We start from the raw sequence: 17155 nt of genomic DNA on the forward strand, positions 1-17155 counted from the left end.
ACATCGAGAAGCAAAGTTACAGGGAACCAGTCAGAGGGCCTTCAGATGTCAAGGAGATACAAGAACCACACAACTTTTAGAAGACATCTGAAGGCAGCCCTGTGCTTGATTTTTTAGAAATGTACCGTACTTTTCTGTGTATAAGACGTGGGATTGGTTGCTGCCGCGAGCCTAAGATTGCCAGCGGGTATTTGGCATGTTATTGGTTGCTGCGGCAAGGGCTGGTGTTGATTTGCTGTCATTGTGCTAATTGGGTAGGAGCAATCCCCCCTAAAAAAGTTCAACAACTCTGGGGGCCACCCCCCCGTTTGCCTAATTTGGAGTCCCTAAAAATAGGGGGCGTCTTATACACGGGGGCATGATATACACAGAAGAATACAGTATTTTTTTTCCTGGAAACCGCCCAGAGTGGCTTGGGAAACCCAGCCAGATGAGCAGGGTATTCATCATCACCTTCATCTTCATCATCATCATCATCATCACTTAAGGTACCAGGCCATTCAGTGAGATCCCAGAGGACCACGTCTGCTGGATTTCCACCCCCACCGTGAGAGCAGGTATTTGGTTCCTGTCTAGCTGCTCTGATGAATGGAGGGAGGAAGTCGCCAAAGGAGGAAGCAGCAGCCCAACCGCACAGTGACGTGGAAGCAGCCGTTGCAGAGACGGCACCTGTTTCCTTGCACTGCCACATGCTAACACCCAAGAGCAGATTTAGGTGCCTCTGCAAGTAAAGGTTGCTTGAAGCCTGGGACTTTTTGGCTTCGAGAAAAAGGCGAGTAATAGGGTTGCGTGGTAAGGTAAAGGTAAAGGGACCCCTGACCTTTAGGTCCAGTCGTGGCCGACTCTGGGGTTGCGGCGCTCATCTTGCTTTATTGGCTGAGAGAGCTTCTGGGTCATGTGGCCAGCATGACTAAGCCACTTCTGGCAAACCAGAGCAGCGCACAGAAACGCCGTTTACCTTCCCGCCGGAGCGGTACCTATTTATCTACTTGCACTTTGACGTGCTTTCGAACTGCTAGGTTGGCAGGAGCAGGGACCGAGCAACGGGAGCTCACCCCGTCGCGGGGATTCGAAATGCCGACCTCCTGATCGGGAAGTCCTAGGCTCTGTGGTTTAACCCACAGCGCCACCCACGTCCCTTAGGGTTGCATGGTAGAAGTTTATAAAATCATGCATTGTCTCGGTGGCCGCTCCCAGTCACCAGTCTAGCTGCTGCATTCTGGATTAGTTGCAGTTTCCGTGTCACCTTCAAAGGTAGCCCCACATAGAGTGCATTGCATTAGTCCAAGCGGGAGATAACCAGAGTATGCACCACTGTGGCGAGACAGTGCAGGGAGGGTCTCAGGTGGCGTACCAGATGGAGCTGATAGACAGCTGCCCTGGACACAGAATTGACCTGCGCCTCCATGGACAGCTCCATGACCCCCAGTCTGCGCACCTGGTCCTTCAGGGGCACAGTTGCCCCATTCAGGACCAGGGAGTCCCCCACACCTGCCCGACCCAGGAAAGGCTGATATAAGTTGCCAGCAACACAGCTCTGTGCAGCCTTCCCGGGTCTTTGCCATCCCGTATTTTCTGTCTCTTGATTGATTGACGATGCCGATTTAAATATGCTGCTCGCTGTTTTCAGGGGCCCTTTGGGGCTGAAAAGCTGAATAGCAACGCTAATTATTCTTTTCGGTGGCACCCGGGAGTTAGTTGCCAAGCGCGAAGTTCTGTTCGGGTGCAACCAGCTAGTCACAAACGCTGCGTTCCTGGCAGACGTTAAGCCTCCACATGGAATTGCAAAGGCGGGGGGGGGGGGAGAGAAAGCCCATATTGCAGTTGTGTCAATCAGCCCTGGGTGATGTTTGGGGAAAAGTTCGAAGACCATGTTGCATGGCAGAGCCAAATTGCCATAGCAACAGCACGAGGCGAGTGGGTGGACGTCTTGTGGGGGTTTTTTTTAATGACTCATTTTTTTATTTTATTTTATTTTTTATTTTATTTTTTTGTTTCTTGAAGGAGTGATGGCTCCCACCACCATCTTTCAAATTTTTATTTCAAATAAAAGGCTGAATTGCTTAAAAATAGAAACCCAAAGACACCAAACCGATTCCTGGAGAACGCTGAAAAATAAGGGTGGTAATCTCAGAAGACTTGGCTTCTGTTTAAACATCTCCGCTATGAATGTGTTGCGTGGCTGGTAGGGCAGATGCGGCGGCATCCCGGGATAAAACTGCCGATCTGAGCTGTGTAATCCAATTAATAGAAGGCTTTGCAAATAGTTTAGAAGCGAGACATCATCTCCCATTATAAACAGCTGTGATCGCGTTAAGCTGCGCCTCTTTTCTCCCTCCCCACTTTCTGGGCGTGTGCATTCTCATAAACAAGCACAGGAAATAATATCGACTGCACAATGAATTAACTGACTCACCCACAAGTTAGCGGGAGGATATAGGGCAGGACCCGAGTGTCGTTCATCAAGACAACACACTGCATTCTGCAAGCCTGAGAGTTTCGCAGACCAAGAGCCCTGCCTGCCTGCTGTGACCCAAAGAACAAAGGAGTCGAATACCCTCCAACATTCCTCAGATGAAAAAAGGGACATTTCTCATTCCTCCCCCCACAAAATGACCCTCTTAGGCCCCCCCATTTTTTGTGCCCCTCCCAGTACTTCCTATCAGAAGAAGGGCGAATGCCACGATGCCACCACATTACCAGCAGGGCACAACACACAAGCCCTCCACCGTCCCGCAAAGAACCCTCAATTGTTATTTTATTTAATTTTGTTCCTTGGTACATTTACAAAAAGAAAAACAAACACCAAAATATGTAGTCAAACCTCATGCTGGGCCCGCTTCAGGTTGCGTTTTTCGGGTTTCGGCAGTCGCGCATGTGCAGAAGTGCTAAATGGTGCTTTGCGCATGCGCAGAAGTGCCGGACCGCAACTCGCGCATGCGCAGATGCGGGTTGCGAACACTGCGGGTTGCGAACGTGCCTCCCGCCCAGATCACGTTCACACCCCGAGCGTCCACTGTATTTTAGAAAGGGGCATGATGAGATGCAGACACACAAAGTTTTTATTTTTCAGAAAAACGAAGACTCCCTGTGCTCTGCTTCCCCTTCTCCCCCCCCCCCCCGGGCAGCCCTGCCCTCTGCCTGCACCTTAGGGCTGGCGTATCATGCAAGGCTGGGCCTCAGCAGCCTCTCCTCCCTGCCCGCTCTTCAGCAGCTGCTATGAGCTGCCCAAGGGAAGAGGCCGGAAGCAGCCATGGAGAGACCATGGATACTCCCTCACCACCGCTGCCGCTCGGGACAAGCTCTGGCTCCTCCTCCTCCTTAGGCTTGGCAGGGGAAAGAGGGGCATTCCGGGATGATGATGATGATGATAATAATAATAATAATCAAATAATTTATTATTTATACCCCACCCATCTGGCTGGGTTTCCCCAGCCACTCTGTCTGTCTCAAAAGACAATGGAGTTCACCTCTGGAGGTGAAGACAAATTGCTGTGGCTGCAGAGACTTGTAACTGCTGCCCCTAGCGTTGTTTTGGCAGCGTGTGTGGAGGTCCTGGGCTGCGGCAAAACCCTCCTCTCAGTCTTCCTGATGTGGTCCAAACACCTTAGAATTTTGTTCTCTTGAAGATACAGTGGTACACCTTGGTTCTCAAACGCCTTGGTTCCCAAACGCCGAAAACCCGGAAGTAAGTGTTCCAGTTTTCGAATGTGTTGACTATTGTTTCTGGGGTGCCTGCACCAATCAGAATCTGCGCCTTGGTTTTCGAACATTTCGGAAGTCAAACTGACTTCTGGAATGGTTTAAGTTTGGTGCTTTTGTTTTTGCTATTTATTTTGCCTTTTTGAGGCTTTTTCGGTTAATTTGTTTTTGTGACTGTGTGGAACCCAGTTCAGCTACTGCTTGATTGTGTGACTGAGCAAATGGATAAAAGCCGACTATCATCGGTGCAGATAAGAAAAAAAATTAATTTCAATTTTTATCATCTACAATGCTGCCTTATTTATTTTATTATACAGCACATTGATTATTGCTTTCATTTTATGGATCAATTGTCTCATTAGATAGTAAAATTCACATTAAATTGCTGTTTTAGGGGTTGTTTTTCAAAGTCTGGAATGGATTAATCCATTTTGCATTACTTTCTATGGGAAAGTGCGCCTTGGTTTTGGAATGCTTTGGTTTTGGAACGGACTTCCAGAACGGATTAAGTTTGAGAACCAAGGTACCTCTGTATCTCATAAGTCAACGAGTATCTTAGGGACTAGAAACCGGTCTATTCAGTTAAAACTAAAGCTGGACATTTTGGCAAGTTCCATATTATTGGCAAGTTCCATATTACAGTGGTGCCCCGCAAGATGAATGCCTCGCAAGACGAAAAACTCGTTAGACGAAAGGGTTTTCCGTTTTTCGATGTGCTTCGCAAGACGAATTTCCCTATGGGCTTGCTCCGCAAGATGAAAACGTCTTGCGAGTCTTGCGAGTTTTTTCGCTCCCCCCCCTTTTTCTAAGCTGCTAAGCTGCTAATAGCCTCTTAGCCGCTAAACCGCTAAGCCGCTAATAGCGCTAATCCGCTAATAGGGGTGCTTCGCAAGACGAAAAAACCGCTAGACGAAGAGACTCGCGGAACGAATTATTTTCGTCTTGCGAGGCGCCACTGTATTGCCCAACTTTCTGTGACGCACGCAGTACGATTCTGAAACTCACACAGCGGTGGATGTATTGTAAGCGCTCTCGGACACTGGGGAAACATGGAAATCAAATTAGAGCAAGCGTGCAGAAAATTATTAATCCGCAGAGCTCAGCTTCTCCTGACAGGGAGAGGCCGTTGGGGCAAAGTCTCATGGAAGTCTCCACCTGGGCTCTTGGGAGACCAGACTGCATTCTGCGTCTAGCAGTGCAGACGCAACACAATTATCAACAATTGCTGGAGCCCTCGGAGATTTCGCACGGAGAGGCTGCGTTGCCAGAGGGAATCCTTCTGGGGGAAGGTGCAACACTTTTGTTGAGTCTGCAATGACTAAAAAAATAAAATAAAGGATGCTACCCATGAAGACCTTTTGCCACATTCCCCCCCCTTCTCCTTTGTTTCCTGTTAAGTGGAAAAATCTGGTTTCAGATGGACAGAATAAGAGAATATAGAGTTGCAAGGGACCCCTGAAAGTCATTTAGTCCAACCCCCTGCCCTGACCATTGGTCCTGCTGGCCGGGGCTGACAGGAGTTGTAGTCTGCCAGCTTCTGGAGGGTGCCAGGTTGGCTACTCCTGTTCAAATCCCTGTGCCCAGTTCTTTATTCCTGGAAATCACATGCTGATTTAGAACTTCAGCATCACCTGGTAGATTAGCAGGTCCTTGATGAGCTATTTTTCTGCATGCACGGAATGGTCAAATATGCCTGCTCCCTGCAATGCCAGCCATCTCAAGGCAAATATAAAAAGAATGTAGTATAAACACCGACAACTGGGAAACACTAGCCTGCGAGCGCTCCAGTTGGAGAACAGCCTTTACCAAAGGTGTCATGGGCTTTGAAGACACTCGAACTCAGGACGCAAGGGAGAAACATGCTAAGAGGAAGGCACGCTTGGCAAATCCACACCGTGATCAACTCCCACCCGGAAACCAATGTCCCCACTGTGGAAGGACATGTGGATCCAGAATTGGCCTCCACAGTCACTTACGGACTCATTGTTAAAACCGTGTACAGTGGTACCTCGGGTTAAGTACTTAATTCGTTCCAGAGGTCCGTTCTTAACCTGAAACTGTTCTTAACCTGAAGCACCACTTTAGCTAATGGGGCCTCCTGCTGCTGCCGTGCCACCAGAGCACGATTCCTGTTCTCATCCTGAAGCAAAGTTCTTAACCTGAAGCACTATTTCTGGGTTAGCGGAGTCTATAACCTGAAGCGTGTGTAACCCGAGGTACCACTGTATATGGAAGACAATCTTACTCAGCTACAGGTGATTGCCAAAGAAGGAGAAGGAGGAGGAGGAGGAGGAGGAGGAGGAGGAGGAGGGGAACCCCTGTCCCAACAGAAATGGAATTTGTGCATGTGACCTGGTGCAGAAAGACTTCGTCCTGCACAGGAACAAAAGAAGAGTCAGGCTGGATTAGACCCAAGGCCCCTCAGATCCAGTATCCTGTTCTCAGATGGCTTGTGGTTCCTTCCAGAAAAGGTTTTCAAAGGCGTAACACCTCTGGAGATGCAGAGAGTCTTCTATTGAGGTAGAACAACGTGGCCTTATTATTTTGTCTCCTTCTATAATTTAACTCCCTGCTATGCGTGAAGATGTACAGGCAACACCAGTTTCGCATGCATTCAAAGAATGCCCAGCTGTGCATGCGCGGGCCTCTTTCGGACTCGGAAGTGGGCATGGCGGGGCATAATGGGGTGGGGTAGACTTATGTGCTCTCCACCGATACGGACAATGACCCAGGATGTAACTCTTGCACAAAACGGGGGTTGCCTGTACTTCCTTTTTTCTGTCCTGCATCTTCCAACATTCACTTCACTCAATGTCTACATGCCCTAGGACTCAGCTCTACAGCTGCAAATATAACGTTTTAAGGGCATTATACAAACGTGACACTAGATGGCGATGGTGAGCTAATGGCAAATTCAATATATTTTTTTAAAACTTTTTTTCAGAGCGTTTTTTTTACATATGTCTAGATTCAGCCCTAGTGTTTGGAGAAAGGGAGGAAAAACCTTTCCTCCATCCACTTTCTCTGTGCCACGCATAATTTCATAAATTTCTACTTGCCTGTTCTCCAAACTAAATGCCTTATGAGGAACGGCTAAGGGAGCTGGGCATGTTTAGCCTGGAGAAGAGGAGGTTAAGGGGTGATATGATAGCCATGTTCAAATATATAAAAGGATGTCACATAGAGGAGGGAGAAAGGTTGTTTTCTGCTGCTCCAGAGAAGCGGACACGGAGCAATGGTTCCAAACTACAAGAAAGAAGATTCCACCTAAACATTAGGAAGAACTTCCTGACAGTAAGAGCTGTTTGACAGTGGAATTTGCTGCCAAGGAGTGTGGTGGAGTCTCCTTCTTTGGAGGTCTTTAAGCAGAGGCTTGACAACCATATGTCAGGAGTGCTCTGATGGTGTTTCCTGCTTGGCAGGGGGTTGGACTCAATGGCCCTTGTGGTCTCTTCCAACTCTATGAGTCTATGATTCTAAAAAACCCCAAATGCTGCAAGCTTCCCTCATAGGAGAGCCTTGCCGTCCCTTTGAACATTTGAGCCGTCATTTTCTGAACCTTTTCCAACTCTACAATACCCTTTTTGAGATGAGTTATTCCAAAGGCTGCTGCACCACAGATTTGTATAACGGCGTTGTTATAGCAACGGTTTCATTTCTAATCCTTTCCCCAATGCAACAGGTCTTAACCTTACAGAAGCAACGCTGGTTCTGCTGCAGCAAGTCGTCTTCTTCTTTTTCGTGGGAATCTATCTTTAATTGTGCTTTTCACGGGTTTTCTGGCAACAGACATTAAGCTCACCAACCTGTAATTTCCCAGATACCTCCTGAATCCCTTTTAAATAGCTGCTGTTATATGTTTTCCATTCCTCAGATATGGAAGCTGAAATTAGGGAATAGTCACTTCTTCAAAATTGGGAAAGGAGTACGACAAGGCTGTATATTGTCTCCCTGCTTATTTAACTTATATGCAGAATTCATCATGCGAAAGGCTGGGCTGGATGAATCCCAAGCCAGAATTAAGATCGCAGGAAGAAATATCAACAACCTCAGATATGCAGATGACACAAGCTTGATGGCAGAAAGTGAGGAGGAATTAAAGAACCTTTCAATGAGGGTGAAAGAGGAGAGAGCAAAATATGGTCTGAAGCTCTACATCAAAAAAACGAAGATCATGGCCACTGGTCCCATCACCTCCTGGCAAATAGAAGGGGAAGAAATGGAGGCAGTGAGAGATTTTACTTTCTTGGGCTCCATGATCACTGCAGATGGTGACAGCAGTCACGAAATTAAAAGACGCCTGCTCCTTGGGAGAAAGGTGATGGCAAACCTAGACAACATCTTAAAAAGCAGAGACATCACCTTGCCAAAAAAGGTCGCATAGTTAAAGCTATGGTTTTCCCAGTAGTGATGTATGGAAGTGAGAGCTGGACCGTATAGAAGGCTGATCGCCAAAGAATTGATGCTTTTGAATTCTGGTGCTGGAGGAGACTCTTGAGAGTCCCATGGACTGCAAGAAGATCAAACCTCTCCATTCTGAAGGAAATCAGCCCTGAGTGCTCACTGGAAGGACAGATCCTGAAGCTGAGGCTCCAATATTTTGGTCACCTCGTGAGAAGAGAAGACTCCTTGGTAAAGACCCTGATGTTGGGAAAGATGGAGGGCACAAGGAGAAGGGGACGACAGAGGACGAGATGGTGGGACAGTGTTCTCAAAGCTACCAGCATGAGTTTGACCAAGCTGTGGGAGGCAGTGGAAGACAGGAGTGCCTGGCGTGCTCTGGTCCAGGGGGTCACGAAGAGTCGGACACCACTAAACGACTAAACAACACTTCTTTTGGAAGCAATTTCACTTCTGAGTTCTTTATGACCTCTCGGATCGATATCAGCCGAACCTGATAGTTTGTTTTTCATTTGCCAATAAGGCCCAGAACTTTGCCTGATATCATGACCTCAGTTGCTCAGACTTGCTTCCTGCCAAAGTTTGCTCGGATACAGGAATCCGCCCTGCATCTTCCATTGTGTAGACAGATGGAAATAATTAATTCAGTTATAACTGAATAGCCCACCAGCCCTCTGGAGAGATTTAACTACTGTCGTCTTTTCTTTTCAACTTCCTCTTTCCCACTCCCTTCATTTCTGGGAAGTTTCTCTTCCTTACGTCAAATGTGACTCTGCTGCTCTTTCTTGGCAACTGTCTATTTGCAGATACAGAGCACGAGACTCTTAATCTCATGGTTGTGGGTTCGAGTTCCACATGGGCTGGACTAGATGACCCTTGAGGTCCCCTCCACTTCTACAATTCTATGCTTCTATATATTGAATCTGATAGGATTATAGTCACTGGTCCTGCTCGGGTCAGTAACATTTACATCTCACACCAGGTCCTGGACATCACTTAAGATGGAATCCAGGGCCAGCTCCCCTCTGGCCAGTTCCATGATCTACTGCTGTATTGTAGAGTTATTTAGCTAGAAAGTTGAAAGGGTGAAACTAAGGACTTATCCAAACTTAACTTTTGCACCGTTCTTTCCAGGCAAAGGTAAACAGAAGGAAGTTGTGAATAAGTCTTAAACTTAGCTGCACTTGCATAACTTGAAACATTTCTCCGATGAAAATAGGGATGTTAATAATAATAATAGTAATAATAATAATAATTTGTTGTTTATACCCCACCCATCTGACTGGGTTGCCCCAGCCACCCTGGGCAGTTTCCAAAACAGATAAAAACATAATAAACCATTAAACATTAAAAAAAAACCTTCCCTGTTCAGGGCTGCCTTCAGATGTATTCTAAAGGCTGTATCTTTTTATCTCGGGGGTCACATAACTCCATACCCTCCAACATTTCTCCGATGAAAATAGGGATGTCCTAAGGCGGGGTCAGCAAACTTTTTCAGCAGGGGGCCAGTCCACTGTCCCTCAGACCTTGTAGGGGGCCGGACTATATTTTGGAGGAAAAAAATGAATGCATTCCTGTGGCCCACAAATAACCCAGAGATGCATTTTAAATAAAAGGACACATTCCATTCATGTAAAAACACACTGATTCCCGGACCGTCGGCGGGCCGGATTGAGAAGGCGATTGGGCTGGATCTGGCCCCTGGGCCTTAGTTTTCCTACCCCTGTCCTAAGGATAAGTAAAGGTAAAGGGACCCCTAACCATTAGGTCCAGTCGTGACTGACTCTGGGGTTGCAGCGCTCATCTCGCTTTACTGGCCGAGGGAGCCGGCGTACAGCTTCCGGGTCATGTGGCCAGCAGGACTAAGCCGCTTCTGGCAAACCAGAGCAGCGCACGGAAACGCCGTTTACCTTCCCGCCGGAGCGGTACCTATTTACCTACTTGCACTTTGACGTGCTTTTGAACTGCTAGGTTGGCAGGAGCAGGGACTGAACAACGGTAGCTCTCCCCGTCGTGGGGATTCGAACCACCAACCTTCAGATCAGCAAGTCCTAGGCTCTGTGGTTTAACCCACAGCACCACCCGCGTCCCTATGTCCTAAGGATAAGCACAAATTAGAAACAGGGATGGCGTCTGTAAATCCGGGACTGTCCCTGGAAAATAGGGACACTGGGAAGGGCCCGTACTTGTGATTTAAAAAAACCACAGGTGATTCTCTAAGAGTGATCTGCAACACACTATCGGGTGGTTCACATAACTACAATAAATTGAAGAAGAGCCCTCTGGATCAGACCCATCAAGTCCCACAAAATGCGTTTCCATTTTTGCTTTCTTAGATCCAAGAAAACATACTTTGAATAGCATCTGTTTGCCAACTCCCTGTCCCTCTGAAGAGAGCCATCACTTGCAGAAACAGCAATGAGATTTCCCCCCCCCCCCCTCCTTAAATGATGCTGATTTCACAAGGAACAATGGAGCAGAGATCCAGAAGCCCCAGCCCTGGCATGGAGGAACTTGATGATACAGAAAACTGTGTGCTGTTAGAAAGATCCCATTATAACCAGCCTTGGGGAGGAAAATAGTGCCAGCACTCAGTGACACATACTTTTTTGGAACAGAGATGGGGGAAAAGAGACAAGATTGAATATCCAGATATTATATTCTGCTATGTGACTTGGCTGCTCAGTTCAGTCTTTTTGCATGGTCTCTTATAAATTGTTTTATGGGTTGTCACTTTGCTGTTATTTTTATCAATTACAGTTGAGTAGTTATTTAGTTATCTCAACTAGGGCCAGGGCCTTTTCAGTACTGGCCCCGACTTGGTGGAACACTCTTTCACAAGAGACTAGGGCCCTGCGGGATTTGACATCTTTCCGCAGGGCCTGCAAGATGGAGCTGTTCCGCCTGGCCTTTGGTTTGGACTCAGTCTGACCCTTATGTTTCCCTTCCCTTTTGGTTTTGATTTATGGGCTGCTACTAAAATGAGGCTGCATTTTAAATTGTATTTTAACCCATATTTTAACCAGTATTTTAATTAACTGTTTCTTTCCTTTTCTTTTACGTTTTATTGTAATTTTATTGGTGTTAGCCGTCCTGAGCCCAGTTCTGGCTGGGGAGGGCAGGGTATAAATAAAATTTTCTTCTTCTTCTTCTTCTTCTTCTTCTTCTTCTTCTTCTTCTTCTTCTAAAATAATGCTTTTTATAGTGTAGAGGGGAGTTCATGGCACCAAAAAAAGTTCAAGAACCACGGACCTAGTGGAAGACTGGAAAGACGACAGTTGCACAATTTGCAGACTGTTTCTGGGGCAGACACTGATGTAGACATCTGAAAACTGGGCATTTTCATGCCGCATTGTGTCTTCTGAGCACCTGCGGATAATTTCCTTCCCTGCTAATTGCTGCCCTGAGTTCCGATCTCGCTCATCTAACCCTGTTGAGCCACGACAGCCGGGTGCTCTCTGCATTTTCCGGAAACAATGGAAGACCTTTTTTTTTGCTTTGACAAGCTTTTCCAGGATGAAAAGGTCTCCGACTTAAGGTGTTCATTTTGCATGGCTTTAAACCCATAGTTTAGTTGTTGCTTTGTCCTGTTTTAAAAACTATTTTTAGTGGGGTTTTAGATTGCGAGTTCATCAGTGGCCTTGGGACATGCATAGAAGGTGATTAGTTCATAAGTCACGGTGGTGATATTTTCTAGAGATATCAGGTGGTATGCAATGCTAGTCCTACTCAGAGTAGACCCACTGAAGTCAATGGCTGTGTTCTGCTTCCACAGATGGAGGCAGCAATACTACTAAATCCCAGTTGCGGAAAACCACTGGAGGGGAGAGTTGCTCTTGTGGTCGAATCCTGCTTCCCAATTTCCCACTGGTTGGCCACTGTGAGAACAGGATGCTGGACTAGATGGGACACTGGCCTGATCCTGCTGGTTCCTCTTATATTCTTAACGCACAGGACTAGCATTTGTTTAGTCGTTTAGTTGTGTCCAGCCCTTCATGACCCCGTGGACCAGAGCACGCTAGGCAAGAGTCTCCTCCAGCACCGTAATTCAAAAGCATCCATTCTTCGGCGATCAGCCTTCTTTCTGGTCCAGCTCTCACTTCCATACATCACTACTGGGAAAACCATAGATTTCACTATACGGACCTTTGTTGGCAAGGTGATGTCTCAGCTTTTTAAGATATATAAAAACATAATAAAGCTGTAAACCTCCCTCTACAAAACCTCCCTCTACAGGTCTGCCTTGAGATGTGTTCTGAAGGTTGTATAGTTACTGATCTCCTTGGTCACGCCTGGACCTACTGGTCAGGGGTCCCTTTACTATATATGCTGGAAGCTGCCCAGAGTGGCTGTGGCAACCATGTCAGATGGGTGGGGTATAAATAATATAATGGTTGTTGTTGTTGTTGGAGGTTATGCGATGAGAGTTGGGGTCTGGCAACCTGGGGGGGGGGCAGAGGTTTCCCTCCCTGATCTCTGAGCTATAAGCTTGTCAAAACATACTAAGATAACTGACGGGCCCAGTCTGGGCTTCCTTATGCCTTCCTCATACCTGCATTAGGAACTGCCTGGAAGTCACTGCCCCCCCCCCCAGTGTGGTGTAATGGTTAGAGCAATGTTTCTCAACCTTGGGCCCTCAGGTGTTGTGGGGCCCCCAGCTACAATGCCGTTCATCCCTAGCTGGAAGGACCAGTGGTCAGGGATGATGGGAGCTGGCTCCTAGGACATTTCCGAGTAATAATAATAATAATAATTTATTATTTGTACCCCGCCCATCTAGCTGGGTTTCCCCAGCCACTCTGGGCAGCTTCCACAGAGACAAAAAATACACTAAAATGTACAGTTCAAAGTGTTGGTGCTGACCTTTAAAGCCCTAAACGGCCTCGGTCCAGTATACCTGAAGGAGCGTCTCCACCCCCATCGTTCAGCTCGGACGCTGAGGTCCAGCTCCGAGGGCCTTCTGTTGGTTCCCTTGTTGCGAGAAGTGAGGCTACAGGGAACCAGACAGAGCGCCTTCTCGGTGGTGGCGGCACCATCATTGCCTACACTGGCTGGCAGCAGTTTCCCTTGGTTTTTTCTCCCAGCCCAACCTGGAGAAGTCGGGGACTGAACTTGGGACCTCCTGCCTGCAAGGCGGATGCTCTGTCACAGCTTTTCAAATCCTTGTCATCACCCCGTCTTGTGGGCACATGTTCTTTTGGGCCTTTGGGGGCACATCAATTGAGCCATCACAACATGAATTACTATGACAAGCGGGGACATGGGTGGTGCTGTGGTCTAAACCACTGAGCCTCTTGGGCTTGCCGATCGGAAGGTCGGCGGTTCGAATCCCTGCACCGGAGTGAGCTCCCATCGCTCTGTCCCAGCTCCTGCCAACCTAGCAGTTCCAAAACACACAAGTGAAAGTAGATAAATAGGTACCACTCTGGCAGGAAGGTAAATAGTGTTTCCATGCGCTCTGGTGTCTGTCACAGTGTCCCATTGCACCAGAAGTGGTTTAGTCCTGCTGGCCACATGACCCATAATAATAATAATAATAATAATAATAATAATTTATTATTTATACCCCACCCATCTGACTGGGTTTCCCCAGCCACTCTGGGCGGCATCCAACAGAACACTAAAATACAATAACCTATTAAACATTAAAAGCTTCCCTAAACAGGGCTGCCTTCAGATGACTTCTAAAAGTCTGGTAGTTGTTGTTCTCTTTGACATCTGGATGGAGGGCGTTCCACAGGGTGGGTGCCACTACCAAGAAGGCCCTCTGCCTGGTTCCCTGTAACTTCGCTTCTCACAGGGTTGGAACCACCAGAAGGCCCTCGGCGCTGGACCTCAGTGTCCGGGCAGAACGATGGAGGTGGTGACACTCCTTCAGGTATACTTTCTGCGGACAAACGCCAGCTCCCTTGGCCTGAAAGCGACATGAGTGCTGCCACCCCATAGTCTCCATTGACTGGACTTAACCGTCTAGGGGTCCTTTACCTTTTTTTTACTATGAGATGCAACCAGCAGAGGTGTGGGGAGAGTTGTTACTTTCTCCAGAGCAGTTATATTTTACAAATGTTTATCAAGCCTTCCTTAGCTGTCCCCCACCCCCCAACCAAAAAACCCCTCTACCACTGTCTCCATTATGGAGGCTTTCGGAGTATGCCACGCCCACCGAGGTGATGCAAAGCATCTCTGGAAAGCAGAAAGGGGAGGAAATACAGAGAAAGCAAGTGGCTTTCTACCTCATCTTTAAGCCAATTGCATTTCAGTTCCATGCACGGCCATATGGCACAAAAGAGGATTTGAATCAGAGGATTCCATAAAATCCGGTTAATATGGAAGGAATGGCCGAATGGGTGTGGTATAGGACCTCCCGTCGTGGAGTCAGAAATCAAGAGGCAGATGTTGCCATTTCGAGATCCGCGCAGACACCTGGCAGTGCCAAACCACCCCACAGAGAGCATGCCCCCTGAAATAACAGGCTGGTCTTTCCCCCCAGGGAACAGCTGACGAGTTCCTTTTGGATGGTGGCTGGACTGAAGGAGAGGTGATCAAAGGGACCAGCGAGTTTGAGAACCTGGCCAGGCAATCCTTGCCGAGAAGCAAAAAGGTTCCCAGGCTCTTTTAAAATAAAGCAGAGACCCCCCCCCCCTCCGAGGCCCTAATAAAACTCTCCTCCTAAGAGACAACAGGTATCTTTGTCTTGGGATGAACTTGTGAGCAGAGAGGCTAAGGACCATTGCACTTTATGGGTTGTAACAGTCGATTAGTGCAAAATTAATGGGGGGCGGCAAACGAGGCGGAGGGAGTGTCATTTTTTAATTGCCTCATAAATGTGGGGGTTGAGTCCCCACCCGAGTTTCTTCCTTCCCACTCCCATCTCTGCCGACCGATCTTGAGAGTCACAATATCTCCCCTCTCCCCTCTCCCTGCCTCACCTCTGCAAAGCTGAGTTCTCAGCATTCAAAACAAAAGATGCTTATTTTGCTAGAGCTCAGTTCTCTTTTCCCTGCAGTCGCTTCTTCCTTCTTCGATAGCTGCCCCTTACGAAACCAGAATTCAAAGCGTTTCCCCATCTCAGAGACCTGGGTTCAACCATCTTCCTCTCTTCTACACCCACCTAAAAATTAATCTCTCCCCTTCAAGAAAAAGGAGTAGAAAGGTGAAGTTTGGAGTGTTCTGCCTTGTTCTGTAGGATGCTGGTGTGTGTGTGTGTGTGTGTGTGTGTGTGTGTGTGCATATATTTGTGGTGGAGCTGGTTGAAAAGCTGGTCTCCAGTTTTTGTTCTTTTTTTTTAAAAAAAAATGATTAAAAAAAAATGAGAGGCCAGCTCACATTCATCCAGGATTAGCAGGCAGGCCAAAGTCTTCTAAATTCAGTCTTTGTTTCCAGAGGCTGGACCCTGTGACATGACCTGCTTTGTCAATGGCCACTCACCCTTTTGCAAGGCTTGGGCTCCTTCCACAATGTCAACATCCTGTAGAGTCCCCATCCCAGGTCGTTTTATGAATGGGCTGGTGGGGTGGAGGTGAGGGGTAAAAGAGTAGGCTGGGCTAGTTTGCCCTGAGTCAGACTGCCCGTTCAGTCTGCCCACCCAGTTTTAATGCTTATCTGTCCACCCACCCACCCATCTTAAAAAAAATTAAACACCAGAGTCTTTCTCTCGGCAGTTTGGCAATCTTGCCTTCGTGCACGCTGCCAGCAGAACACAGCTGCCCACCCTCGCCCACCCGTTTGCCATCAGAGCAGTAATACCACCTACCGCTGCCTAAAAATAAAAATTTAAAAAATCTGCTAACACAAGAGAAATATTTCCAGGAGAAGGAGCCAATACGCAGATTTTCCTCTCCCCGCAACTTAAAAGAATCGAAAAAGACAGCTTTTCCAGCTGGAGAAGGAGGAAACAACCGAGCAGAAGGATTTAATATATACACATATTGGGTGGGATCCCAAAGCTTGCCATGAGTTTTAGTATTTGACTCAGACAGACAAGACTCTCCGGATCAACATCATCCCCAGCATGAGACATGGGAGGGGAGTCCAGGCATGCCAGAAAATGCTACTTGCTCCGAACAAAGAGATTGCAAACAGATCCAGGTGGGAAGGGGTCCCTCGCCCACCCAGGCAGGGTGTTTTTTAATGTATATATATTCACGTGCATTACAAATTAGGCAGAGCGCTGGCGATGGAACCACTCCGAAGTGACGCCAAATTAAATTAAATGCAGTTTTTGCAAAGAGCTGTGAGGCGTAAAGTGTGTGTGTGTGTGTTTTGTTCTCTGGCAGAATGAAAAAACACCACCACCACACACATTCCCATCAATTTCTCTTGCACTGGCGGGGAGAGACGTGTTATTAGACTCCCTCCCTCGACACATTCCCCGCTTGCAAGATTCCTTCCCCAAACGGAGGATCATATTTTGCTTGCAAGAAATCCGGGCAGGATTTGTCAGCCCACCCCAGTTGGTGTCCCCTGTGAAAACCCCGTTTGCGCCCGGAGGCGCCACAAACCCAAAGGTGGAAAATTGGAGAGATAGATCGATCGATCAGATGCATGCATAGGAAACGAGGCTGCCCGTTGACCATCGCGTTGGAGAAAAAGGAAGAAAACCTACAGCCCGGGAAGAAAAGGGATAGAGACCCCCTCCCTGAGCACGTTTAGTGGGCTTTCGCCCTCTCCTTTACCTGGATGGAGATTTCACAAACCGGAGCGCACAGCGGAGTCCCTCTCCTCCCCTCCTAGATCCAGATGTGGTCAGGAAGCCTCCTTTCCTGAGTCCCAGAGCCGGGAGTAGCAGCAACAGCTGGATCGCTAGAGAGCTGAGCTAAGCCGAGCCTCAGATGCGAGTCCCCACCCAGTCTGCTTGGGGTGTGTGTGTGTGTGTGTGTGTGAAATCAGCTCCCCGTTGTACAGGAAACACGGCAACTACCGCTTCCTCCTCGAGCTGCTGCGTGGTGCTTCTCCCTTGCAGCCTCGTTCTCTGTTCAGCTGTGCTCTCCCGCGCCTGAAATCCTGGAGAGCTGCTGCCAGCCCGTGCAGACAGCACTGAGTCGGGCGGAGC

The 17155-nt window shown here is 47.9% G+C and overlaps 1 protein-coding gene across 1 annotated transcript in view; it reads right to left on the minus strand.

Moving 5' to 3' along the window:
- Positions 1-17090, minus strand: part of GNG2 (G protein subunit gamma 2) — a 72628-nt gene extending 55538 nt beyond the window's left edge. Inside the window, exon 1 of the mRNA XM_079963664.1 lies at positions 16779-17090. The gene's annotated coding sequence lies outside the window, so the exon portion shown is untranslated. The remainder of the gene's footprint in view (positions 1-16778) is intronic.
- Between the last annotated feature and the right edge of the window lie 65 nt (positions 17091-17155).

Source organism: Podarcis cretensis (genome assembly GCF_951804945.1).
Source record: "Podarcis cretensis genome assembly, chromosome: 1".
NCBI classification, from domain to species: Eukaryota; Metazoa; Chordata; class Lepidosauria; order Squamata; family Lacertidae; genus Podarcis; species Podarcis cretensis.